Consider the following 18,464-nt stretch of genomic DNA (forward strand, 5'->3'; position numbering starts at 1 on the left):
CCAGCGCCCCGCGCAGCTTCCGCTTCCCGCCGGCTAACCCCGCCCCTCTAGGGCAAGTAACCAGGCAGACGCTCCTGCCTTTCCACTGCTTGCTTGCATAGGACCCGCCCAGCTTGGACGTCAGCTTCGCCCTTCGCGTGCGTGCTTCGCTTCTTTCGATCTGCTCGAGAGTTGGGGTTCCAGGGATGAGGTATGGGGATGTAGATCGTTCTCTTTGCTTTGCAAGGTGAGCTTGAGTAGATAGATGGCCGTTGAGAAATTCTCGCCGACTCTGCCGTGGAGAGCAGCGCTCACAGACTCCCTTGTACACACGCTTTCGAGGAATCAGGCATTATGCCCACATCCTGGACTGAGACTGGATCTGCTCTTCTACTTTCTAGGGAGAGTGAAGTTCTCTCTCCAAACAAGAATTAAAACAAAGGAGAAATGAAGCATTTCTTGTCGTATCAATAAACAAGTATGGCACAGTAATCAGTGATTCCAGCTCTCCAGGGCAATTGGGAAGAAAATAATACCTGTGATCCGGCTTTAGCTGCTCATTAGTGAGTCCTCAATATTCAGAAAACTAAGATCATGGCATCTGGCCCCATCACTTCATGGCAAATAGATGGGGAAACAGTGACATACTTTATTTTGGGGGGCTCCAAAATCACTGCAGATGGTAAGTGCAGCCATGAAATTAAAACACGGTTGCTCCTTGGAAGAAACCCTATGAACAACCTAGACAGCATATTAAAAAGCAGAGATATTACTTTATCAACAAAGGTCCGTCTAGTCAAAGCTGTGGTGTTTCCAGTAGTCATGTATGGATGTGAGAGTTGAACTATAAAGAAAGCTGAGAGCCAAAGAATTGATGCTTCTGAACTGTGGTGTTGGAGAAGACTCTTGAGAGTCCCTTGAACTGCAACGAGAGCCAACCAGTCTATCCTAAAGGAAATCAGTCCTGAATATTCATTGAAAGGACTAACGCTGAGCTGAAACTCCAATACTTTGGCCTCCTGATGCGAAGAACTGACTCATTGGAAAAGGCCCTGATGCTGGGAAAGATTGAAGGCAAGAGGAGAAGGGGACGACAGAGGATGGGATGGTTGGATGGCATGACCAATTTGATGGACATGAGTTTGAGCAAGCTCTGGGAGCTGGTGATGGTCAGGGAAGCCTGGTGTGCTGCAGTCCATGGTGTCACAAAGAGTCGGACATGACTGAGAGATTGAACTGAAACTGAAACAGTGAGTACTGAGGAAAGCAGGATACTCACCAGAGATAGCTGAGATGCACATGAAAGGAATTATTTCAGTAAGCCCAACCTCTTGCATTTTCCCACACAAAGAAAAACACTAAATTCCTTAACTTGAGATAACTGGTTTTCTTTAATTCACAAAAATACTTTTGAGGTTAAGACTACCTGCCCTTTGTTGCATTCAGCTCAGTTCAGTTGCTCAGCCGTGTCCGACTCCTTGTGACCCCATGGACCGCAGCATGCCAGCTTCCCTATCCATCACCAACTCCTGCAGCTTGCTCAAACTCATGTCCATCGAGTCGGTGATGCCATCCAACCATCTCATCCTCTGACATCAATTTCTCCTCCTGCCTTCAGTCTTTCCCAGCATTAGGGTATTTTCTAATAGGTCAGCTCTTCACATCAGGTGGCCAAGGCATTGGAACTTCAAGCATCAGTCCTTTCAATGAATATTCAGGACTGATTTCCTTGAGGATTGACTGGTTTGGTCTCCTTGCAGTCCAAGGGACTCTCAAGAGTCTTCTCCAACACCACAGTTGAAAAGCATCAATTTTTCAGCACTCAGCTTTCTTTATGGTCCAACTCTCACATTCATACATGAGTACTGGAAAAACCACAGCTTTGACCAAACGGACCTTTGTTGACAAAGTAATATCTGTTTTTTAATATGCTGTCTAGGTTTGTCATAGCCTTTCTTCCAAGGAGCAAGCGTCTTTTAATTTCATGGCTGCGGTCACCATCTGCAGTGATTTTAGAGCCCAAGAAAATAAAGTCTCTCACTGTTTCCATTGTTTCCCCATCTATTTGCCATGAAGTGATGGGACCAGATGCCATGATCTTTGTTTTTTGAATGTTGAGTTTGTCAGTTTTTTCACTCTCCTCTTTCACTTTTGTCAAGAGCTCTTTAGTTCCTCTTCACTTTCTGCTATAAGGGTGGTGTCACCTGCATATCTGAGGTTATTGATATTTCTCCCAGCAATCTTGATTCCAGCTTGTGCTTCATCCAGCCCAGCATTTCGCATGATGTACTCTGAGTACAAGTTAAATAAACAGGGTGACAATATATAGCCTTGATGTACTCCTTTCCTAACTTGGAACCAGTACATTGTTGCATGTCAGTTTCTAACAGTTGCTTCTTGACCTGCATATAGATTTCTCAGGAGACAGGTAAAGTGTTCTAGTATTCCCTTCTCTTTAAGAATTTTTCCACAGTTTGTGTGATCCACACAGTCAAAGGCTTTAGCGTAGTCAATGAAGCACAGGTAGATGTTTTTCCGGAATCCCCTTGCTTTTTCTGTGATCCAATGGATGTTGACAATTTGATCTCTGGTTCCTCTGCCTTTTGTAAATCCAGCTTGAAATCCAGCTTGAACATCTGGAAGTTCTTGGTTCACATACTGCTGATGCCTAGGCTAGGAGAATTTTGAGCATTACTTTGCTAGCATGTGAGATGAGTGCAATTGTGTGGTAGTTTGAACATTCTTTGGCATTGCTTTTCTTTGGCATTGGAATGAAAATGAAAACTGATCTTTTCCAGTCCTGTGGTCGCTGCTGCGTTTTCCAAATTTTCTGGCATATTGATTGAAGCACTTTCACAGCATCGTCTTTTAGGATTTGAAATAGCTCAGCTGGAATTCCATCATCTGTCTATCCTTTCTCCAGTGGATCTTCCTGACCCAGGAGTTGAACCAGGGTCTCCTGCATTGCAGGTAGATTCTTTACCAGCTGAGCTACCAGGGAAGCCCCCATTTACAATACTAGCTTATTGTTTTTTCTCAAAAATTTTATTTGTAACAGCTTTATTGAGGTAGAATTGACACAATAAATTTCGCATTTTAAAGTGTCCACTTTGATGTTTTGCTATGAAATTGTCACCAAATCAAGAGACTGAACATCTTCAGTACCCTCTGTTCTCTCTCTCCCTCGTCCTTCCCCACATCCTCTCCATCCCCAGGCAGCCTCTGATCTGCTGTCACTATAGATTAGTTTGCATTTTCTAGACATTTATGTAAATGCAGTTTTACTGTATGTACTCTTTTGTCTTTTTTTCACTCAACGTAATTATTTTGAGATTCATCTATGCTTTCGTGCATCAGTTATTCATTCCTTTTCATTGCAAAGTATTTTTCCATTGTGTGTATGTATTGTTGTTGCTATTTTGTTTAGTTGCTAAGTTGTGTTCAACTCTTTGCAACCCCATGGACTGCAGCACACCGAACTTCCCTGTCCTTGACTATCTCCCAGAGTTTGCTCAGACTCATGTCCATTGAGTCGGTGATGCCATTCAACCATCTCATCCTCTGTCTTCCCCTTATCCTCCTGCCCTCAATCTTTCCCAGCAAGAGGGTCTTTTCCAATAAGTCAGCTCATCTCATCAGGTGGCCAAAGTATTGAAGCTCCAGCTTCAGCATCTGTCCTTCTAATGAAGATTCAGGGTTGATTTCCTTTAGGATTGACTGAGTCCAAGGAACTCTCAAGAGTCTTCTCCAGCACAATTCAAAACATCAATCCCTCAGTGCTCAGCATTCTTTATGGTCCAACTCTCACCTCTGGCCTGACTACTGGAAAAGCCAGTATGTATGTGTAAAGTGTGTTTATTAATTTATCTGTTGATGAATATCTGGGGGATTCTGTTGTTTACTATTACACATGAAACTGCCATGAACACCTGTGCACTAGTCTATGTGCTCAGTTGCTGCAGTCCTGTCTCACTTCATACGACCCCACTCCAGTGTTCTTGGGTTTCCCTTGTGGCCCAGCTGGTAAAAAAATCTGCCTGCAATGTGGGAGACCTGGGTTGAATTCCTGGGTCAGGAAGATACCCTGGAGAAGGGAATAGCTTCTGGTTTAAAGAGCAGTAATAAGACAGAGATTCGCTTAGTCATGTCTGACTCTTTGTAACCCCACATACTCTAGCCTGCCAGGCTCCTCTGTTCATGGGATTCTCCTCCCAAGAATACTGGAGTGGGTTGCCATTTCCTTCTCCAGGACATTACTAATTTGTTAAATTAATTAAAGTTTATTAGGAAACTTTGCATTATTCATCTCATATAATTTAAAATTGCAGAGATTAATAGTTGAAAGAAAATTGGCATATGAAATATTCCCAGGTTTTAGAAATTGATGTCATATTTACTCAAACAAATCGTTTATCCCACAGTGAAGTGACATTTTAGTTAGCTTCTCTAGCATTAACCAGTGGATCCTGAGCTCCCTCTAGTGAGAAATGTGCTACTTACAGAAGGGTGGTGTCAATCTTTTGGAAATTGCCTCCTTTCTCGTAATAGTGCTTTTCATTCTCTATTGTTCAAAGTAATAGATATATTTTCAGTTTTAAGCCAAAACTATGTCAGATTTCCTCAGAGAACAATTTTTTTGAGAAATTACATAAATAAGTAAGATATCACTCTCTCCTCTGAGAATTAAAAACACTTATTAGTGTTGCTAAAGAACCCACCTGCCAATGCAGGAGCCACAGGAGATCTGGATTCTATCCCCGGGTCAGGAAGATCCCCTGGAGGAGGGAATGGCAATCCACTCCAGTATTTTTGCCTAGAGAATCCCATGGACAGAGGAGCCTGACAGGCTACAATCCATACAGTCACAAAGAGTTGGACACAACTGAAGTGACTTTGCCTATTGTGGAAATGCATCCATAAAATTTGTTTTCATTTGTGCAGTATCTGTCTTTGAGTACCTAGTATGATGGTCCCTTGTCCTGAGATTGAAGGGTCACAGTACCCTTGGGGATCATGCTCCTGATGGTAAGCTGCTATTAGCCAAATTAGCTCTACAGATTGACCTGTTAGAAGATACTTTTAAGAAAATGATGCTCAAAATATTTAACATAAGATCTACCCTCTTAATAAATTTTTAAGTGTACGGTACAGTATTGTTAATTATAAACACGATGTTATTCAGCAGATCTCTGGAGGTTTTACTTTTTAACTGAAACTTTTTACATGTTGTACTTTAATGCCCAATTTCTCCTCCTCCAAGCCCCTGGCAGTCACCATTCTTTTTGCTTCTAAGCCTTTGGCTCTTTTACGTAACTCATGTAAGTGGAATCATGCAGTATTTATCCTCCTGTGGCTTAGCATAATGTCCTCAAAGTTCATCCATTTTGTCACATATAGCAGAATTTCCTTCTTTTTTTAATGCTGAATAATATTCCACTGTTCCTATATACCACATTTTTTTATCCATTCATTAGACAATAGACATTTAGGTGGTTTCCATACCTTGGCTATTGTGAAAAGTGCTGTAGTAAGTGTGAGAATGAAAATATGTCTTCAAGATCCTGATGTGAATTCTTTTGGATAAATATCCAGAAATGGGATTGCTGGATCATATAGTAGTCTCGGGCTCCCCTGGTGGCTCAGTGATAAAGAATCTGCCTGCCAGTGCAGGAGACTTGGGTCAGGGAGATCCCCTGGGGAAGGTAATGGCAACCCACTCCAATATTCCTGCCTGGGAAATCCCATGGACAGAGGAGCCTGGTAGGCTACAGTCCATGGATTGGACACAACTTAGTGACTAAATCAAGAACAAAAATGGTAGTCTTATTTTTAACTTTTTAGGAACTTCCATACTGTTTTTTTCAACTGCACATTTCACATTCCTGCCCAACAGTGTGCAAATATTGCAGTTTCTCAACAACCTTGCCAACCCTTATTGACTGTTGAGTGATTGCTTGATACTGACCATCCTAACATGTGTGAAGTGATGTTTCATTGTGGTTTTGATTGGCCTTTCCCTGATTAGTGATGTTGACCTAATATGGTTTTGTTGTTGGTAGTGGTTTTGTTTTGTCATTGAGTTGCACCTTATATTTTTTGGATATTAATCTCTTATCAGATACATGGTTTATAAATAGTTTTCTCCCTTTCTGTATGTTGCCTTTCACTCTGATGATTGTTGCTCTTGCTGGGCAGAAGCTTTTTAGTTTGGTGTAGTCCTACTTGCCTATTTTTTATTTCATTGCCTGTGCTTTTGGCATCATATTCAATAAATCATTGCCAAGACTAGTGTCATGAAGATTTTCCCTTAAGAATTTTAATTTTTAATTTTAACAGCTTAAGATTTTTCCTTTAAGTGTTTAATATATTTTGAAATTCTTTTTGTGTATGGTGTAGGATAAGTGTCCAATTTCATTCTTTTGCATGTGAATATCCTGTTTCCCCAACACTATCTGTTTAAGAGATTATTCTCTTAAACAGTCCCAAGTGTGTTGTTTTAAGCTGATAAATATTGGAATAAATTGTCACACAACAGAAAATAACTAATGCAGCTCCTAAGTGAAACTGATGCTCCTGGTCTGAGGACCACACTCTGAGCAGCTAGGAAGTAAAGGAAAAGAATAAGATCACTGAAGAAGGCTGAAGTAGTCAACAGAAGGCACTGGATCGGTGGTTTGAGTGTCTCAGCCACCGCACGTGTTGCTGTTTGTCCCCCTGGTGCAATTACAATCAGCATAAAGAAACCAAATATTTGTGTGCATGTATTTCTTCACCTAATCCAGAAATTGCTAATGATTTGCAAGTGCCTTGAAGAAAGAAAATCATTGGGATAGGGAATCAATAAAATTTGCAAGTTCTCTTGAAAATTTTCTTAGGATTGGAAAATTATAATTTTCTGTAAACTGATGATTTCAGTTATCTTCACAGATTTGTAACCCTTCATTTTAGGTATTGGTTTAAAAAAAAACTGTTACTGAATTTAATAACTTGAAAAAGTCAAGGTCATTGTTTCTCTCTTAGAATGTTTTATTATGTAAGCCATCCAATCAGATCTTCCAAGAGTGTGGTGGAATAAAGAGAAGTAAATGTACATCTTCAAAAAAAAGATGTACAAAATTGTTCATAACGTACCAGCTCTATTCATAATAGTAAAATATAACTGGGGAAGATCAACATCTAACAACTGGAAAATGAGTAAAACTGTGGAATATTCATATAATGGAATACTATGTAATAGAAAGAATGTACTACTGATATACAGAGCAACACAGATACATGTTTAAAACATTTTGTTGAGTGAAAGGAGCCAGACACAAAAATATAGACAGTGTATGATTCCATTTATATGAAGTTCAAGAACAGGCAAAACTTTAGTCATAAGAGAGATCTTTGAGAAGGGGGTATTGAATGGAAAGGCCACAACGGAACCTTCTGGCATGTAGAAATGCTTCGTGTAGATCTAGGTGGTGTAAAATTCATTGAGCTGTATGCTTACGATTTGTGCACCTCACTGTGTGTAAGTTATACCTCAAATTTTTAATGGAAAAAAGGAGGTAATGGGATAGAAGATATGGTAAGGTATCTGGTGATGTAAATTTGAGATTTTTCTGCCCAGAAAATATTTAACCTCATAGATCTGCATGAGATTAATTGGGAAGAGAATTTAGATAGAGAAGAGACCTCTAGATTAAGCACTAGGGAACCAGAAGTTGGGAGAAGGAAAATAAGTCAGCAAAATAGAGATTAAGAATGAGAGAGAAAAAGAACAGAACTAGGTCTCAGAGAAAATGAAGAATAGAGTGGTCACCTGCATGAAACACTACTGAGAGCTAGAGATGACGACAGAGAAGTGTTAGTACAAAAGAGACATGCTGCTTTCAAAATCAACTTGAAGGTACTCCAACTACTCTCCATTTCCAACTCTTAACTCCACTACCCATGACCCCAACACACAGCACTTAAGTCCTGAGAGCTTCTGGTTTAAAGAGCATTAATAGGTTTTTAAAATTCTGTCTGAAAATCAGCTGTAAAATAGTTCAAATTATTTTTTAAATTACCATATCAATAAAGCTCCAAGACCCAGTCTTACTCTCAAAACACAAAAAAAGAACATAAAACTAAAGAACTTTTTTCCCTTTAAAGAAGTCTTGAAGCGCTTTTTCAAGTTATAAAAAAAAAAAGTTCTGCAGGATAGGCAATTTGGACCAATTTTCCTAGAGGACAACTAGAAATGACTATTTTAAAATATATGTTTGAAATCATATGAGAGCAAATAAGGCCATGAAGAATTATGTGCCAAGATTCAGGAGAAAACAGAAAGATGGAAGTCTAGGTAGCTGAGTCCAGTATTTGGGGCTCTGCCAATCTTCCAGTTTCAGAAAATGCAAAACAGATGAGAAGCTAAACAGAGGTTTGTACAGACTCATGGGGTTTGGGAATATGATCTAAAGCAAATCCTCAGGCTTTGGGTTGAGATCAAAGGGTCACACTCTAGGAGTAGGTTGAACAAGACCTCATAAGCACTAAAGCCCAATTCTGAATTATCAGTTTTGGAGGGGATTAAGTAGCTCTGAGATTGGTAGTGTCTGTAGCCACCTGTCAGGAGGAAACATGAATTCTCTATTGAGGAAAAGGGCACTACTTTGAGGCTTCAAATTATCTCTATAACCACATTTAAAAAAAAAAAAAATAGCCAGGCATACAAGGAAACAAATCGATGTATTCAAAAATCGAGAGAAAAAAAAAACCCGAAGGGGAACCAGCGAGTGGAGTTTCAGACATAGATTTTAAAGTAGCAATGCTTAATATGTTCAAAGAGAAAAGACAAATTTGGCAACTAACCCAGAAATTAAGAACTCAATAAATAGGTTTAAAGGCAGATTAAACAGTCCAAAGAAAAAGCACCACTCATTTTTAAAAATTGATAATTGGACCATATTAAAATGAACACTTTCTGTTCATTTATAAAATTAGATAGCCAGTGGAATTTTGCTGTATGACACAGGGAGCTCAGATCTGGTGTTCTGTGACAACCTAGAGGGGTGGGATGGAGTGGGAGGTGAGAAAAGTTCAAGAGGGAGGAGACACATGTATACCTATGAATGATTCATGTTGCTATATGGCAGAAACCAACACAATATTGTAAAGCAACTATCCTCCAATTAAAAATAAAAATTTGTATAAAGACCTATTGTTCATCAAAATATATTAAAGTGAAAGAAGAAGTCAAAAGTTTTTATGTACAAAGGAAATATGTTCAGAAAGTATAAAGAACTTTCAGAAAGTATAAAGAATAAGAAAAAGACAACCCAACAGAAAATGGGCAAAAGACTTGAATGGACACTTCACTCAAGAGGATATTCAAATGACTAACAAATATAAATTGTGGATAAATTTAAAAATATAAAAGACCAAGAGCTTTCAGTTTTAAAATACCCTTTCCTGGGATTTCCCTAGTGGTCCAGAGGTTAGGAATCCATGTGCCAATGCAGGGGACACAGGTTTGATCTCTGGTCCAGGAAGATCCCACATGACATGGAGCAACCAAGCCCCTGCACCACAACTACTGGAAGGCATGCTCTAGGGCCCACGCTCTGCAACAAGAGAAGCCATTACAGTGAGAAGCCCCAGCACCAAAATGAAGAGTAGTCCCCACTCTCCATAACTAGAGAAAGCCTGTGCGCAGCAATGGAGACCCAACACAGCCAAAAAATTTAAAAACCTATTCCTTAAATAAAAATTTAAAAAACCCTTTCCTCCATATTTCTGAAGCATGTAAATAACATGCATGATAATTAAATTTTAAAAATACATTTAAGATTAAATCAAGTAAGATATTGGAAGAAGATAGTTGTGGTCTTTCCCTCCACCCTGTCTTTCCTTCCACCCCACAAGAAATTATGATTGTTTCCTGGGTATCTTCCCAGAATTTATTTATGTGGAAACAAGAAAGGATCATAAAATCTTTTTCTCCTCTCCTACACAAAAGGCATATCTTACCTGCTAAGTTAAAAAAACCCAAGTACAAGAGTGTTTTAACTTAGTAAGACATCCTGGAGATCTTTCCTTATCAGTACACAGGGAACTTCCTCATTCTTTCTCACAGTTGCATAATGCTCCACTGTCCATATGTAATTATAGTTTTTAAAATCAGCCCTCTGATGGTTATTTGGGTAATTTTCAACCTAATTACAACCAACAGCCTCATACATCGTTTCATATGTAAGCAAGTGTGTCTATAGTAAGAATTCCTCAAAGATGGATTTAGTTGAATCAAACTGTAAATACACCTACAGTTTGGTAAACACTAAGGGTTGTGCCATTCTCCTCTTCCATCTGCACTGAGGCAGTGCCTGTTTCCCCATATCCTCTTACAGAGTATGTCTCCGGACATTTCCTTGTTTGCCAAGCCAATAAGTACGTTAACAGTAACTCAGTGCAGCTTCCCTGGTATCTACATTGGTAAAGAATCCACCTGCAATGCAGGAAACCTGGGTTCGATCCCTGGGTCTAAAAGATCCCCTCGAGAAAGGGACTGGCAACCCACTCCAGTATTCTTGCCTGAAGAATTCCATGGACAGGGAGCCTGGCTAGCTACCGTCCATGGGACCGCAAAAAGGACACTGTCACCTTTTCATTACAACTGATGCTAAACATCTTTTTGTATGTTTGAGGCCTATTTGCAACCATTTTCCCGTGAAGTCTTTGTTCCCCGGTTCTTTGCCTATTTTTCTAGTGGGTTTTGAATGTAAATTGTCAGATATTTTACAATGAGTATTCAATATATATTTGTATTTGGGGGGCAAATTATTCAAGAAGGAAAAACAAATGTTAAAATTCCAGTCATAAAAACAAATATACCAGCTTTTCTTCCAGGAGTCTGGAATCCGGTCAAGGAGGGGACCCTGAACTACACACGATTCTCCTGCCGCGGTTGACAGGCGCCAGGACCCGACAGCGCATGCCCGGAAGAGTCTTTCCCCCCACCCCCACCCCCACCCCCACCCCCACCCCCGTCCGGATGTCTGTGCGCGTGCTCAGAGGTTTCCTAACGGAACATCTGTTGCGCATGCTCCTAAGCCCGCCCTACTGGGACATTTCCCACAAAAAACTGAAGGCGTTTGTACTTTCGGGTTGCGGACCCTGTGAGCGTCACCTGGCCACATGCTGTTGGAAAACGTCCCCGACTTGAAGAAAGAAGGAATTCCACTACAAAACCAGACTTCTTCCCATGGCTCTTAAACAAACAAAAAACCCCACTGCATCACATCCGCGGGTAGTCATCACAGCCTCTCCAAACAGTGTCTAAAGCGAGTGTTTCAAGTTGATGCTTTATATTGAGGACGAAATAGATGATAAATGACTTTCGAGAGTGTCAGGAGTTTAATAGTAAGCTATATACTTACTAGACAGAGAAAGAGACGCGCAGAAAGAATAGGCTGGGGAGCGGGGTGGCCGGAATCTATTATTCACAGAGAAAAAGATGCTTTTCCAGTTTGGTTGATGCGACGGAGAGTTAACCTTACTGAAAGGCACCATTGACTCCAAAAAGGATGCTGCACCGGTCATGTTTCTGCATTTTGTGAGACTTTTTGAAAGCTCTGGAGACAAGTGCCCAAGATTTTTAAACTAAATCCTTAGAGAGGTGGCTCTGGATACTCAAAGACTGTTTTCCCCAATAAGCTATAACGTTAGCTCCATTCTCCTCACCCTGCAAAGCATCTTGTGTTCAATAGCTGGTTATATATGACCCGAAGAAGTTTCTTTAGGGACCAGAGAATTTTTTAAATAAGTCCTGCCAAGCATTACCTTAGTATTTTAAATTTCTCTTTCTAAGTAAGTTTGGAATGTCAGATAGTACCTGCTACGAAGTGGGGGAGGTGGTGATGGCTGAGCCAAAGGTTTCTTTGAAGTGCACAGCTTTTCCTACCATTTCAGAAGCTGTTCATTACTAGCCAGATGCTTTATCAAAGCTCTAATAGGACAGCTTATTTCAGAAAATGGACTGAAGCCATGGCTGTGTAAATGCAGCTTTGCACCACCGTGGCACTCCTGGTTGGAGCCAGTTGGACCAGGAGACCTGTCCATAAACTAGTGTATCCTGTGTCCTGGTCTTTATTAATGTTTAGTTATAAAATGCACTTACTGTGTTTGACCACTGTGAGGGTAAATTCTTTAATAGCTACTTTGGGTCAGACTTCTACATTAGAATTTTTTTTATCTTTTTCCTGAAGCTTTAACTATTTCTTAGACGATGTTTATTGGAATTTAGCAACGTGGATATTGTTGATGGCCATAAAGCATGTGCAGTGGCATTGTGGGGACAGATATGCATTTAGGGTGGATTTTAAGAGAATAGGAGTCAGTAGAAAAAGCATGTGTATACCAGTGGCCTTCAAACTAGGGCACACAAAGACTTTCCAAGGGACCAATTTTCAGGTCCTCAGTTTCATATGAACTCTTTCCTGAAATTGTGTTTTTCTAAAAACACTCTTCCCAAGAGCAGGCCTGTGTTATGGGTACAGCTTCCCCTTTCCCATGTCAGCTTTCGCAGTCACTCCTTTTCCCTTCCGTACAAAAGAAGGTGTACATCTCTTTGTATAACAACAGCATGTTGCCCAGGAGGTAAAATGTCCAGGGATGAAAAGCAGAGGGGACTGCTTGTCACAGTCTGTTTGTCTGTCACTGTTTGACCCTCACAGTGGTCAAACACGGTAAGTGCGTTTTATAACTAAACATTAATAAAGACCAGGACACAGGATACACTAGTTTATGGACAGGTCTCCTGGTCCAACTGGCTCCAACCAGGAGTGCCATGGTGATGAAAAGCTGCATTTACACAGCCATGGCTTCAGTCCATTTTCTGAAATAAGCTGTCCTATTAGAGCTTTGATAAAGCATCTGGCTAGTAATGAACAGCTTCTGAAGTGGTAGGAAAAGCTGTGCACTTCAAACACTGAACAATAAATTGAAAAAGCAGAAACTGTTGACTGCAGCCAGGACCCAACAGTGCCTGCTCGTAAGAGTCTCCCCAATCCGGACATTCAAAGTTATTTGGAACATTGGGTGTTTTCATAGTCTTTCCTTTCAACCAAATTGAAGATGACAGATAACAATGTGATGACAGTACAAGAGTCATTTGGGGCATTAATTTAAGAGTCCAAAGAAATGACTGATATTGCTGTATCAATTTCTTATACTTCTACTTAGTAATGTGAACAAGTTTCTTATCACATAAAAATGAAAAATTGGAATGTAAACTGATGCTGAGCCCAGCATTCTGAGCAATAAGCTATGCTTAAAAACATAAGCCAATCAGGAAAATTCCTGGTGATCCAGTGGTTAGGACTCCAAGCTTTCACTCCCGAGGTACCAGGTTTCTTCCCTGGTTATGGAACTAAGATCCCACAAACCATGCAGCCAAAAAAAGACAAAAAATAAAAGAGAGAAAATATGTAAGCCAATCAAAAAAAAAAAAAAATCTACTCCCTTCATTAAGATAGGATTTCCAGGATTTGTCTGGTGGTCTGGTGGCTAAGATTCCCAAAGCAGGGGTTCTGGGTTTGATCCCTGGTCAGGGAACTACATCCAACATGCCCCAACTAAGAGTTTGCATGCCACAACTAAAGATCCCGAATGCCTCAACTAAGACCTGGTGCAGCCAAATAAATACTTTTTTAAAAAGATAGCATTTCTAATAAAATTTTACTTCAGTGTGATTTTGCTCTGTTATGTTTTAATAATTACAATGAACCCACGAGACACTGTTTAACTTTTAGAGGCTTCTGGTCACAGGAAAACTGTACACATTTTAATTTCATATACTGTTTTTCAAAGAAGTATGATAGGTAATCAATAAAAAAACTTTGAAGTAAAAGATATATTACATTAGAGTAAATTTCTATGAGGGAAGCAAATTAGAACTAGGAGTTAAAAGATGGTAATGATAACCCTATATGCAAAACAGAAAAAGAGACACAGATGTACAGAACAGACTTTTGGACTCTGTGGGAGAAGGCGAGGGTGGGGTGTTTCGAGAGAACAGCATGTATATTATCTATAGTGAAACAGATCATCAGCCCAGGTGGGATGCATGAGACAAGTGCTCAGGCCTGGTGCACTGGGAAGACCCAGAGGAACTGGGTGGAGAGGGAGGTGGGAGGGGGGATCGGGATGGGGAATACATGTAACTCCATGGCTGATTCATGTCAATGTATGACAAAACCCACTGCAATGTTGTGAAGTAATTAGCCTCCAACTAATAAAAATTTAAAAAATTTAAAAAAAGAATAATGAATAATTATTTTTAAAATTAATAATTTTATTGATTTTAAATAATAAAATTTGTGTGCTAAAGGTGAGCTTTTTAAATTGTTTTTGGTTTTTTTGTGAATGATGAGTATATTTGAATGTACTGAATATATTTTAAAGAATGATGTTGCAGTGTTAAAACACCAATACATACAATATTCTGGAAATTACAGCCTTTCCAACTATATAAAGAGCATGAAAAAATTTAAATGTTAAACTAAAAATGTTTGCCAAGGGGAAACTAAAAACTGAAAAGCTATGTGCCAAAGGGGTACAAAGCTTTACTCAACCTCCCAGGGCAGGCAAAAAACAAGCAAACAAAAAAAACCTTTGAAGACCACTGCTAAGGAAAAATTCAAGTTTTGCTGTGAGGGAGAATGGCAAAATGGAATAGTGGCTGAAGGGTAAATGTTGAGTCAAGAGGAATGATTTAAAGTATGAGTTGAGACATGTTTTGAAGCTGATGGGTGTGGACAGAGGGAAAATTCTCTAACCTCTGGGTTCAACCTCAGAATTAAACTGACATTTAGATGAGCAGGAGAAAAGCATACAAGTTTTGTTAAATTTTTACATGCACATGGGCCCTTTACAAGAGACTGAAGATATGAAGAAGTGACCAGATTAGAAAGCTTTTATACCTTTTAGACAAAGACACAATAAACTTATGAAGAAATGACAAAGAGGTTTGAGCTGGTATAGTAAATTATAGGAAAGTGCCTATGACATGTATGGGGCAGGTTGAAATAGATGAGTTATTTTATTTGTAGAGATCCATTTCAGCATTGATTCTCAGTCTATGGTGATAAGGGTTTTCTTCTCTTACTGGTACACGGAGAACACCTTTCTCCTGGGAAATTTTATGGTCTGGTTTTAGGTAGAAAAAAAGGAGGTCAAAGAGCTCTTCCTGCATCTGCTGTTTCTTAAGTGCCTTCGGCTCAAAATAATATACCAAAAAGGTGTATTTGGGGGTAGCATATCCTGATAGAGCTGATGTAGGAGAGGGGAGTGGCATTCTTGCTAAGGTGACACCCCAAAGGATCCAGGCAGAAACAAAGTCAATTTCGATGCAGGAGGCAAGGAAAAGGTGGCTGCAAGTGTAGGTAAATCATATATATATATATATATATACATATATATATATATATAATGAAAGGATTTTTTTTTTCAGTAAACAATGGAGTGGGATGGGGGCATTAGTTGAGAGGGGTGGGTGTTGTGAGAGTTTAGGAGATGTTGAGAAGTAGGTGATAGATACACTACATGTAAGTATCTGAAATCTACATAGCCTAGATAAAGGTCCAAACATGTCTGGTGGTCTATGGGAAAACTTATGTTTTTGCTTTATGGAAGGGAACTCTAGTGATCTATCACTCAAGGAATTCTTGCTGAGAGAGAAATCATTAAAATTAAAAATTTTCTTATTATCCAATCCCATATAAATATTATTGCAGTTTTCAGTCATATTTCAACAGTTTGAAACCTCACAAATCTCAAAAAGTCCTTGACATTTGATATATATTGTCACCTATGACTCTGAAAAACTATGTTGGAATACCAGAGAATCATCACTGATATTTTTTAGATATTTTCACACACATTTTAAGTCAAATTTGGGGAAAAAAATATGATAGTCATATAAATCAAATATTGATAAAGGTCCTTTTTATACCAGAAGTGAATATGGAATTTTTATTATAAAACTCTGTTAAAAGTGTTTTATTACTAGAATCAAATTGGTTTTGTTTTCTTCATTGAAATCTTACAATAGGTGCTGAGTATTTTAAAAATTGTATTGCTTTTTGTAAAGATAATAGATTTTTGTCAAATTGGTCACTTGACAGAAAATATATTTCCTTAGTTCTTAACATGCCAATTATGTGAAACTAAAACACTAAAAAGTAGAGCTACTAATATTTAAAAGTTTAAATTTGTCATACAAATACATTTAATATACCATATGTCTTGGGAGCTCTCTCCTAAATACCAACTGATTAAAATATAAACTTCATATCTCATTATATAGAATGTTTTAATCTAAAATATTGAACCTACATGGCAAGGAACAGAATAAAACAAAACTTTCTTTAAAAAGCAGAACCAGGGCATTCCCACAGTGAATAGGAACCAGTGGTACAGTGGATAGGAATCAACTTGCCAATGCAGGGGACATGGGTTTGATTCCTGGTCTGGGAAGATTCTACCTACTGTGGAGCAGCTAAGCCCATGGGCCACAGCTACTGAGCCCGAGCTCTACAGCCCAGGAGTTACAACTACTGAGCTCATGTGCTGCAATTGCTGAAGCCCATGCACCCTGGAATCTGTGCTCCACAACAAGAGTGGCCACCAAAATGAGAAGTCCATGCACTGCAACAGAGTAACCCCCAATCACCAAAACTAGAGAAGGCTGATGTGCAACAACAAAGATCCAGCACAACCAAATTCAAACAAACGAAAAACAGAACCCAGGAACACTGCCTTGACTCGCTAGTAGTTGGGTCTCCGCACTTCCACTACAAGGGGCGTAGGTTTGATTCCTGGCTAGGGAACTAAGATCCCATATGCTGCATAGTACAAGCAGGACAATATTAAAAATAAATAAACAAATATACTACAAATACGCTACTATCTATCTGAATTTCCGTTCCTAGATCTAGGTAGGAAATCCAAAGAAATCGCATTATTCAAATCTATTTGTTCTTGAGTGTCAACTAATAGCAGGAGTTTAGATAGAGGATGAGATGGTTGGATGGCATCACCACCAACTCAATGGACATGAGTTTGAGCAAGGTCTGGGAGTTGGTGATGGACAGGGAAGCCTGGCATGCTGCAGTCCATAGGGTCGCAAAGAGTTGAACATGACTGAGCGACTGAACTGAACTGAGACAAAAGAAATTATCCAACAATTTTCTTGAATATCAAGTTCCTGAGTTTGGATAGCAAGGGTTGCCTTGAGTGTTATTCTCCACATATATGCATAAAAATGTTATAATTATTATGATGTATCATCTGTCAGAGACTGTGCATCATATAGTACTTCTTTCTCTTCCCTCATCCCTAAAACCCAATCAAGTCCTGAAAAGTTGTATCTCCTAAAGTGAAAGTCACTCAGTTGTGTCCGACTCTTTGTGACCCCTTGGACTATACAGTCCATAGAATTCTCCAGGCCAGAATACTGGAGTGGGTAGTCTTTTCCTTCTGCAGATGATCTTCCCAACCCAGGGATCGAACCCGGGTCTCCCACATTGTGGGTGGATTCTTTACCAGCTGAGCCACAAGGGAAGCCCAAGGATACTGGAGTGGGTAGCCTATCCCTTCTTCAGCAGAGCTTCCTGACCCAGGAATTGAACTGGGGTCTCCTGCATTGCAGGTGGATTCTTTACAAACTGACCTATCAGGGAAGTCCTGTATCTCCTAACTGAAAATCTATTTCCCTCCATCATTCTCACTCAATCCAACAAGTGTCTTAATGGTCACCATGTATAACAAGTCTCTTTGGTCCATTCTTTCCAGAAAAAAAAAAAAAACAGAAAAAATATTCTAGACATTGTATTCATGCCACTGTCCCATTTAACACCCTTCAGTGGTTCATCATTGTCCTTAGGATCAAAGCCTATGTCTCCAGGGCTTCATCTCTCATCTTTTCCTGCTACTCTGACTCTATTCCAGGTGCATCAAAGTATTACACTTGCCTTTCCATGAGAGATTCAAATCCTATCTCCAGGCTTTCTTTCTTTCTTTTTTTAATTTTTATTAGTTGGAGGCCTCCACCTTCCTACAACAATGTCATCCCTTTCCTATGAATAGCCTCTACTTCAGCTCTATACCTCAAATGTTACTTTCTTTGGAGTGGCATCTCCTGATCTCCCCTCCCCTCACCTGAAGGGTAGATTCGGGGTCTATTCTCTGAATTTCCATTGGAATTCATGCTCCCCACTGCACAGCAGTCTATTTTGTGAAGTATCTTACCTCTGCCCTCTAAACTCTAGGACTGTAGCCACTATCCCTAGTTCTTAGCACAGGACTGACACACAGTAAGTATATGCTCATAAATACTGCTGCATGGATGAATTAACATTTCCAGTAAAATTACTATAACCTGCTTCACAAACTCAAGTACCTATGTATTTGCAATGCTTTTGTTTTATCCAAACAACTGCTTAATCACCCAAAGCCCT

The sequence above is a fragment of the Muntiacus reevesi genome, chromosome 3, assembly GCF_963930625.1.
Source record: "Muntiacus reevesi chromosome 3, mMunRee1.1, whole genome shotgun sequence".
NCBI classification, from domain to species: Eukaryota; Metazoa; Chordata; class Mammalia; order Artiodactyla; family Cervidae; genus Muntiacus; species Muntiacus reevesi.